This window comes from Arvicanthis niloticus, chromosome 19 (assembly GCF_011762505.2).
Source record: "Arvicanthis niloticus isolate mArvNil1 chromosome 19, mArvNil1.pat.X, whole genome shotgun sequence".
In the NCBI taxonomy this organism is placed as follows: Eukaryota; Metazoa; Chordata; class Mammalia; order Rodentia; family Muridae; genus Arvicanthis; species Arvicanthis niloticus.
In genome coordinates this window covers 7400016-7410812 of record NC_047676.1, presented here as the reverse complement: position 1 = coordinate 7410812, position 10797 = coordinate 7400016, and the positions used below count along the sequence as shown (strand labels likewise).

The 10797-nt window shown below is 39.5% G+C and overlaps 1 pseudogene; it reads left to right on the top strand.

The window, feature by feature from the left end:
• The first annotated feature begins 827 nt into the window (after positions 1 to 827).
• LOC117723705 (protein O-glucosyltransferase 3 pseudogene) lies at positions 828 to 4952 on the top strand (annotated as a pseudogene).
• Positions 4953 to 10797: the final 5845 nt, after the last annotated feature.

Genomic DNA, 10797 nt, shown 5'->3' with positions numbered 1-10797 from the left:
GACATGAGCAAGTATGTCTGTAACCAAACATTTTAGGTGGTGGAGCAATAGAATGGTGGGATTGGTATCCAGCCAGCCTAACTGAAAAGCCAGGCTCTTGGTTCAGTTAATAAGGTAGAGTGAGGTAGAGCATGACATCTGGTGTTCTCTGGCCTCCATGCCTATACAAGTATTTGCACACCCACATAAACTATACACAGACAATATAGAAACGCACACACAGACACACACACATTCACACACACCACATACACTCACATGCATACACACACTCAGAGGTGGGGGAATTTATATTATTCTCTCTCTCTCTCTCTCTCTCTCTCTCTCTCTCTCTCTCTCTCTCTTCCCTCCCCCCGTCAAACACACACACACACACACACACATACTCACCAGTCAGGGAGAATTTGCAGTTTCCTCACATGGTAGAAGTTACCCTTTCTTAGTTATTTTAAAAATTAATTTCAAAGGCCCAGAATAAAATATTATTGTAATAGAAAATTGAAGGAACCAAAATTTGCCCCTAAACTATGTGCTGGATTAATGACATTATAAATATAAATTTATCTAACATCTTGTCCTTCTCTGAAAATTCTAGACTAGTAGAGAATCATTCTGCTTTCTCGGATACAAAGAAATCACAGACTCCAGGAAGAAAAGCCCCTCAGTTCCACTGAAACATTTCCTCTGGTGGATGTTGGACTGTAGAATGGTAATCACCTAAAACCATTGAAAACACATGAACAGCAAAGGGAGGACAACCTTAGTTACCACGTCACCCACCTGGTCACCTGGTCAGCAGGAGGGAAACAGCAGACAGTTGTTTACCAATGGGTTTTCTTACTTCCCCACTGGGAAGAAAGCAACACCTCCTTATTGCCCTTTTCAGTACTGAGGTGCTGAAGTGTGGGGAGGAAACTGCTCCAGTGAAGACCAAGGGTAAGTTATCACCTCCCACACATTGTACAGGAAAGGATTGACAAGCACATAAAAGAACATTTGATGTACAAGAAGAGAACATTCTAGCAATATTGTAATTGGTAAATATTTGGAAAGCCATTACATCAATCAGCTAAACAGAAAAGAAAAATGTCAAATTTCCACAATACCCAACAGGACAAATTCCATGCCTGCAAAAAAATTTCAGTGTAAAAATATAGCCCTGCATTTGCTTGAATGAAATATAGGCACAGTGTTAAACACAACAATTTGAATTTTTCTTATGGTATAAGATTTAAATATGTTTAAAATTATTATGTATGACTAAAATAGAAATCATTTTTGAACAAAACAGACTGAGGAAAAAATACAACTTATACAAAAGTAGCATTTCTAATAGATTAGGACTTCTCTAAAATTCAGAAAATGCCAATGAGGTGACAGGCTGGGGCAGCCGTGTAAAGCACTGGTTTGTGCAACCCTAATAGAAGCTGCCCCTAATTAATGAAATGAAGCTCTGTCTTTAGGGTTAAGCCACCATCCACATTCTTTATTATAAGATGACTGTCATCTTACAATAACTAAACCCATTATTGACTCACCCTGTGTTAGATTAGCAATGGTTGACAGCAGTACGGGCTCCATGATCCAATAGACGCAGGAAAGATGCACAAAACAAAGACTACTTTTAATTTATTTAAAAGAAACAGAAAATTATTTTTAAAATTTATTTAATAAAAAACACAGTCAATGGAGCTAAAAACAGATAATTCTGTCCTATAGGTTTTCATCACCTAAAGAAAAGGACAAAATGAAGCAAACTGTGTCATGGAGAATCTGAGCTGGATCTGATGTGAAAGCTTCCTTTCTTAGGAGTAACTGACATCATTCTAGAAGATGCTGTGCAAACCCTCCAAGGGAAGGAAGAAACCAGTACACCTACGTAGCTGTGATGCCTGTGATCTGCAAGGAAAAGCAATCGGCACTTCAAACTTTTCCTAAAGGTAAAATACTCATGTCTTGGTGATAACCAACAGCTCTCTGAGTAGACTTAAGGCCAGTTCTGCAGGAGGTAAACGTTCCTGGTGATGGAAACAAACCCAATTTTCTAGGTCAAGACATGTCATGGATCTTAGAGGAGAACCTCATACTGCCACTTTACTAAACCAACATAGTCCCTAACTGCATTCCAAATACTTAAAACCTCAACAATATGACTACCTAAGCAAGACTCAGATAGACACTCTAACATGGAAGGGGGGAATCTTTCAGGGCCCCACCCCTAAACACAGAAGTGCAGGCAGCTGAAAAACTGAGCAATCTTCTCTACAAATAATACTTTAATTGGTTACCCAGTACCAACTGGTCAGCCCTGAAATCATACACATACAATGAATGCCTAAATGAACTCCTTTCTATTAATAGAAAGGAAGTCATGGACTAAGAGGCAGGAAAGTGGAGAGGTGGAGACTTGAGAAGGTCTGGAGGGAGGAAATAAATGGGGAGAAATTGTGTAAATGTATCTTAGTTCCAAAAAAAAATTTAAAAAGAGAAAGCTGTGAAATGAAGAAGTATTTCTAAACTGTATATCTGATGAGAAATTAGTATGTAAAGTAAATATCAAATTCACACAGCTGAGTGACAAGCACTGTAACCTGTGAAGGCCTGGGCAGCAAAACTATCAGGAAACGGCATCCTGCTTCTGCTCAAATATCAGTTTATTACTTTGGGTTCACCTTTGGCATTACAATCCCTAGCAAGTGACAGTTAATTCAATGCTCTTTCTTTTGTTACTCCTTATATTTAAATGAGAAAATCTAAGTTCTATATTACTGTTATATAATAATCCAAGGACTATTTATTAAGTTTAAAGAACACTGTCTTGGTTTGAATATGCTTGGCCCAGGGAATGGCAGTATTTGGAAGTTTGGCCTTGTTGCAATATGTGTGGCCTTGTTGGAGTAGGTGTGTTCTTGTTCAAGTAGGTGTGCCACTGTGGATGTGGGCTTTAAGACTTTCATCCTAGCTGCCTGGAAACCAAACTTCTCCTAGCTGCCTTCAGAACAAGAGTTAGGACTCTCAGCTCCTCCAGCCCCATGCCTGCCTGGATGCTGCCATGCCCCTGCCTTGAAGATAATGGATTGAACCTTTGAACCAGTAAGCCAGCCCCAATTAAATGTTATCTGAGAGTTGGCTTGGTCATAAGCATCTGTTCACAGCAGTAAGACCCAAACTAAAACAAACACATTTTAAAAAATATATTTTTTGAAAATTTACATTACATTCATATATTTTTCTGAGCTATAAGATCGAATGGAAATTCTTAATAAGGAAAGTAGTTCCTTTTAGTAAATAAAAAGCACATGGCACTATTTCCATACATTTTACATATATTATGTTTTTTTTTTAATTTTAAAATCCTATGCAGTCAAGTAAGAGTAAGAGGTACAAATCACTCTCAGCACAAACACTAACTTGTGGTCATCATGCATTTATGGATGCAAGTATTGAGAAAGTACACTTTTCAGTATGTTGTTAATACTTCTTGAATAGATGTTTTTCTGATGAAACATTGGCTCATAGTCCAAGTAGAAAATAATATTTAAAAAGCTTCATACACGGACCAGCGGAGCTGAGAGCCGGTGACCATGCACCGCGTTGGGTTCGCCCTGCTGGTGGCAGCGGAGGCCGGGACGTGCATGTGAGCGCACCGCAGAGCCTGGTGTGGGGCTCCGGGTTGCAGGCTACCGCTGTCCTGCCCGTACTTCTACCTGCAGTCGGTGGACTCGGATGGCTGAACCGCACTAGCTCGCCACCAGGTCAAACACAGTTCAAAGTAGTGGTCAAATCCCTTTCACCTAAAGAGCTGGTCCGTATTTATGTCCCTAAACCTTTGGACAGAAATGATGGAACATTTTTGGTAAGATACAGGATGCACGAGACTGTCCATGAGGGACTCAAGATAGAGATTCTCAATGGTGGTGAACATGTGGCTCAGTCTCCCTATATTTTAAAAGCATTAATCTCCAGATGTTGAAGGAGGTCCCCAAAAGATTTGGGGACGAGCGGGGTGCTGTTGTTCATTACACAATTCTCAATAACCACGTCTACCGGAGATCTTTGGGGAAATACACAGACTTCAAGATGTTCTCTGATGAAATTTTGCTTTCACTTGCAAGAAAGGTCACCCTCCCAGATTTAGAATTTTATATCAGCCTTGGAGATTGGCCCTTGGAGCACCAAAAAGTCAATGACACCCCCGGCCCTATACCTATCATTTCCTGGTGTGGTCCCTTAGACTCATCCTTCCAACGTATGATGTCACCCACTCCACACTAGAAGCAATGAGGGGTGTCACAAATGATCTCCTGTCTGTTCAGGGAAACACAGGGCCTTCCTGGATCAACAAAACAGAGAAAGCTTTCTTCCGAGGTAGAGATAGCCAGGAGGAGAGGCTGCAGTTGGTACTTCTGTCCAAAGAAAATCCACAGCTGATTGATGCAGGAATTATAGAATATTTCTTTTTCCAAGAGAAAGAAAAAGAGCTTGAGAAAGCCAAGTTGATGGGTTTCTTTGATTTCTTTAAGTACAAGTACCAAGTGAACGTGGATGGGATTGTGGCTGCGTACAGGTATCCATCTTATGCTGGGCGACAGCCTGGTCCTGAAGCAGGACTCACTATATTACGAACACTTCTATGTGGCACTAAGGCCGTGGAAACACTACGTTCCCATTCAAAGAAACCTCAGTGACTTACTAGAGAAAGTGAAATGGGCCAAGGAAAATGATGAAGAAGCAAAGAAGATTGCGAAAGAAGGGCAGTTAACTGCTAGGGACCTGCTCCAGCCACCCAGGCTTTACCGCTACTATTACAGAGTACTGCAGAAATATGCGGAGCGCCAGGCCAGCAAGCCCACGATCCGTGATGGAATGGAACTTGTTCCCCAGCCGGATGATGGCACATCCATTTGCCAGTGCCACAGGAAGAGGCCTGAGAGGGAAGAGCTTTAAGGAGACCCAGCTTCACACTCTTTTGTATGCCAGCTGCATCTTTAAGACTTGTGAAAGATGCTAGTCTGTAAAGAAACAGGAAAACCAGGCCAGTGACTTGTGCTTACACTGCAATCCTGGCACAGTGGAAGCAGAGGCAAGAGGATTTCATGACTGCAAAGCGTACCTGAGATTTGTGGTGACTTCCAGGCCAGCCCAGACTACCCAGTTGGATCTTATCAAAAAGCCAGAACAAAAAAGAAATGTAGAGAAATGCCAAGCATTTAATCCCGCACTCAAGAGACTACGTCAGAAGATCATGAGTTTCATTCAGTATTACCAAATACCTTTGGAACTGCTTGCTTGAGCCCCCTAGTGGATAAAAAGGGTCATAAGTCACTGGGGGTCTGTAGACACAGACCTGTAGACACAGACATGCACAGTCGCATGCACTGGCTTGTTTCTATTTTCATCAAAGATAAAAAGTCGATTTCAATTACTTTTACATCCAATTATGAAAGTGTTTGAGGAGGTTTGAATTTCTCCTCATTGTGTCGCTTCTCCTTGTGTAAGCTGTCCCTGATGCTTGGTGACGGCGGCCACCAAGATCTTTGGGAAGATCTGATGAGGTTAACTAAGGAACAAGCCACTGCTATTTAAGGTGGCATGGAGGCTGTGGAGGAACACACCACATCTTGTCAGCTAAGTTTTTGCCAGGACTTAAGACAGAATTAAGGAGAATTAAGTGTGTGGGGCAACTCACAATCTGGCCTGTACCCTTACTAAAAACAGCACAGCCACAGATACAGGTGGCGTCCTGTGGCCATTTATGTACTGGGAATATAAAAATAACAGCTGTCCAAGTGAGATCTTTCATTTTGTTTGTCCTTCTGAGAATCCTTGAAAGTTGTTACAGCCAGCTTCAGGAAGCCCCCGTATCCTGGGGTTCACTAAGAACCCAATGACAGAGGCAGGTTCTCAGACCCTCCTGGTTCAGCAAGTTGATAAGCAGCGTAGTGAAGCTCTTAAGATAAAGGCTTGAAACTTGCCTCTACCTTTTAGGACAAGGTCAAGATTGAAGTCTCATACCATAAAATCATTTCTAATTCTCTAGAACAGCATCAATCCAAGATGCACTTCCTGACAGAATGCTCTCTAAAACAAGAGCTACCCACACTCCAGAGTAAAGGCACTCTCTGAACAGAAATAGTCATTTGCTCATATCTGTTCTCCTGAAAACCAATAAGAACACAAGAATTTGTATCTCTAACTACATCACAGAAATGTATCAACATGACAAATATTCCATATGGACGTGAGAAGAAAGGCTGCTTCCCTGGCTTCTACCTCTTTAACCACAGGTTCCGAAAGCAAATGGTAGTTTGTTAGAGTTTTAAATCGATGTTGTCTGAGGCTGAATAGTCCCTAGAAGCTAAAAACAAGTTGAGACAAACTGGGCAGTTTCTATTATTGACTTGTCCGATCCCCCACGATTCTCACTTTGAACAGTCCCACCTTGGAGCACTGCACTGGAGACAGAGTCTCCACATGAACCTGCAGGGGACATTTTATATCCAAACTGTAACAAGTCTATCAAGAAATTTATCAAGTAGAGTTGTCTAGATTTCTTGAAATGAGTTTTATATGGCTTTGTGGTTCATCAACTTGAACATATCTTCGGGAAACAAGCTGGTTCCTTTCCTTCCAACTTATGTATTGTCCATGTAGTACATTAGCCACTTTTAATACTGAAATTTTTATTAAAATATATCTGGATTCAGGGGAGTAAAGAGAAGCCACCAGAAAGAGGTTGGAGGGAGAAAGGGGGACAATGATATAACCATATTTTAATTTCAACAGAAAAAAGGTTTTATATGACTTTTGAAAAGAGGGATGTAAGGATATAAAGATATAGGTCTGTGCATTTGAATAAACTGTCAACAACGAAAAAAGCTTCATACACATTCCGCAGTCAATATTTGTACTTACTAATTTATCTATAAGATACTCAGAACAAGAGCTTCAATCTGCCATGGTACTGATCACATAGGATACTCAGAACAAGAGCTTCAGTCTGCTGTAGTGTTAATCACATAGATTAAATCTAGTGCACACACAGTTATCTTTTTGCTGAATGATTGCTAACAAGCTTCATCCTTTTATTAAGGTTAATTAACAAAATTCAAATTTGTATAACTGCATTCTTATTATCATCTTTCATTGTGTATATATATATATATATCATTGTATATATGTATGTATATAGGGCTAAAATGCTCCTTTTTCATTCTGGTATAGTTTTTACAATAGTCACAAATTATATTTAGATGCTTTTTAAATTTTAAAAATGTTATTTTGCTTTATGAAATGTGTGTGAAAGCACACGGTGAAAATGTCAGGATTACTTAGGCCCCTGTGCTTTGATGCTCAGGAGTAATATATTGTAGATTTTTCCAATTCAAATGCAGAAATGAATTATTACAAATGTTTTGGCATCTGGTTCTGAACAATGAAAGATGATATTAAAAAACTATCATAAACAGCATCGGCTTAATAGAATATGAATCACTTACCTTTTCTATTTATCTAGCTGCTGAATGGTATAAGATTGGACTGTCTCTTTCTCTATCTTTGTTTGTGTATGTCTGTGTATCTCTGTGTGTATATGTACATTAAAAAAGGAATAAAAACAAAGACTGTCTATGCTACAGTGAACATATTTCATTTCTCAAGTTAATTTGATTTTGAATTTATACTGGAGATTGATAACTTTGGTTCTCTTTCCTCAGTACTAATAAATCTGTTGAAGGACCAGAACATGCCCAGCACAGCCAACCAGATATTAGAAGCTAGACAGGCATGAGAGGCCCTTGGTTAACATGATTTGGGGAACAGGATATACTCAGAAAGGAATGACTGTTTCTATACACAGATGCATGAACCGGAACACATATATACACCCTTGCTGTATAACAGCAGGGTTAAGTGCCATATGCTGGATATACAAGACACAAATGACAATCTATTTTCCTGAATATCATGAGCAACCACGAAGGTCTCCTGGAGAGTGGAACTCTTCAACTGAGTCTTGAAAATCCAATTATTGCTGTATGGCAAGTCTACTCATGTAATATGGTTCATGATTTCCCTGAAACATTAAAACTTTGGATGTGTGAAGGGGTATGGTGGGCAGCTGCATATGATTGCTTTCTACAAGTATATTATAAAGATGACATGATAATTGTATCATAAAATGATATCAAGGTCAGTAAGAAATAAGGCTGCCGGGGAGAATTCTCCTGTGACATATCAAGACAGGAGTCATCAGTGAGAGAAATCTTTGACTCTAAATTGTGGAAGCCCTATACATATTTGTGTCCTGTAGGATAATATTATAAACAATCATAAATCAACAAACAAATTTTGTTTGATGATTCTATAAGGAAAGTAATATTGTGAGTGCTGATTTTAGTATAATTAACTGAAGAGCTATGAAGGAAATACAGTGAGGTATGGACTGGATGCAGGATTGGAGCTAGGCGGTTGTAGGTAGACAGTCCTGTAATGGTCCAAGTGGGAAAATTAGAGCAAGCTGTGAAATGCTTGGAAGCTGTGAAATGAAAGGAAGGAAATGCGGGGGAAACAAGTGAGCCACACATGAGAACCAGGAGAGCCTGTGAGCTGCTGTGAGACTGGAAATCTAATCCAGAAGACACTTTCTAAGATGTTGGTTCTAATGTAAGAGGTAAAAATTTAAAAACACAGGATATAAATAGGAACAAATGGGACAAAATATCAGGCTGAGTATGTAAGTAGTCTCCCAGACCACACACAATGTTTTAATTCTCAGGAAAACTCCCAGCGCTGATCATGGAATTAGTTGTGGTCATCATGATGATCTGACATAATCAGAGGAATTGAAGAAACTTCAACAAAAGGAAAAAACTCAAGCATTCAAGCTCCCTAGTTGACCATGCCAATAGGATATGCTCAGTTCTTCCAAACTATGCTTAGTGCTGTGTGAAAAGCTCCATCTACCGGTGAGGCTCATCAGATAGCACAGGCTATTTGAACCCTAAAGCCTGCCATGTAGACAGACAATCTAGCACAGACTCCACTCATCGAAAAAAATCACTGTTCAGTTGATGATTGGATTTAAAAAAAAAAAAAAAAAAAAACGTTCTCTAAATTTGAATATTGAAAACTTGACTCCCAATGCAATGACATTCAAAATGGCACTGACTAAACCATAAGGGCTTCATCCTTATCAATGGATTAATCTGATGGAATCATAACTCGATTGGCCATGAGGAGAAGGCCAGAGACTTAGGAGACAAGGCATAGTTGAAATAAGTGAAAGATATAGATAGTTGGGGGTATGTCTTTAAAATCTGTTTCTGACTCTGCCTCCATCTCTGTTGGGATTGGTCAAGGAAGCTATGTATTCAGATGTTGAGTTCTGTACCTCAAGATCAGGTTGCAATCTCGGCATGGGCATTGTATTGACCAATGTGCTGTTGTGAAAGAATGTTCTCTAATAGTCCCTGATTGGTTAATAAAGAGTTAGAGGCTATGAATAGGCAGTAGAGAGAGGAAGGTGGAACTTTGGATCGAGTAGGGGGTCTCAGGTAGGGACCACATTGTGGGGGTGCAAAAGAAGAAGTAAAAGAAGGCCACAATGAGACAGGATGGACCATGAGCAAGTGACCAAAAGAACCTCACCCTGAGGACACATATGGAACAGAGCAAGACTCAGTTGACCAGTTGCATGGGGTCTATGGTTGGGATATAGGTTAGAATAGTTCAGAACTGGCAGAGATTTGCAGCTTTGTTTCAGCACACACTACACAAGGATGCTTTGCACAGGTTTGGAAACAATGCAATCCAAAGGGCTGAGTCATCTGAGATCAATAGTCAAGATAATTTTCTCCTTCTTTTAAATTCATGTTCTCAAGTGGTTTTTCCCCACAATGATGAGAAGCTGCCTAATATATTGAATACAAAGCATGTTATATGAAGAAACAGTGCCAACATAATGCACTAATATTAGTATAAAGCATTTGAAAAGCTTCAGACTCATATCAGAAATTATTTACAATACAAATTCTCAGGTACCAAGCAAAGATCAGCCTTGCACATAAGCCTTCAAAGCCAGGTCTCGGGACCATCATGCAAATCCCTGTACAGACACGATATGTTGTGCGGTTTTATCGTTTGGGGCTCCCAGAGCAAGAGGTGAATTGATAAATTTAAAAAGAAGGTAAAGATTTTGAAAGAACCATGGTCAATCCTCAACCTGGAATGAAAGATTGTAAATGTTGCCATTCGGAAAGGATTCAAAAGGTCAGAGTGCTGACCATGGTCCTGAAATTTACTGCGTTGAAAGTGGGCTGACATCTGGGTGTTACTCTACAGTGTTGCTACATAAGAAGTGTCTGTACATAGGTTGGAGAATGGCTATTACAGAGGAAAGAGCTTTGCAAATCTTTGCCTGCACAAAGGAAGCAATCCCTCATATTTTTAATTAAGTTCAATGTTGATGGTTGTGTAATTACTAAGTTATTTCATGATTTTTTCAGAAAATACTTTGTGTATTTAAGGCCATGGTACAGGCTAAGAAGCTACCTTCAGTGGCACACATATGCATCATATTTGTTCAGTTCCCTTTTTTATATAAAGAAGGACAATAAGTAAGTATCCACAGAATAAAAAAGACATTTGAATTTTTATTCCATTTACCATTGAATTAGAATCATAAATCAAACAAAGAAGTTATTATAAGTATATGATTATGTAAGACTGAAAGCAGTAAGTGTCTTATTCTCCCTTGAAGTTATTAAATCTCTTACTGGGACTAAAATTCAGAATGTG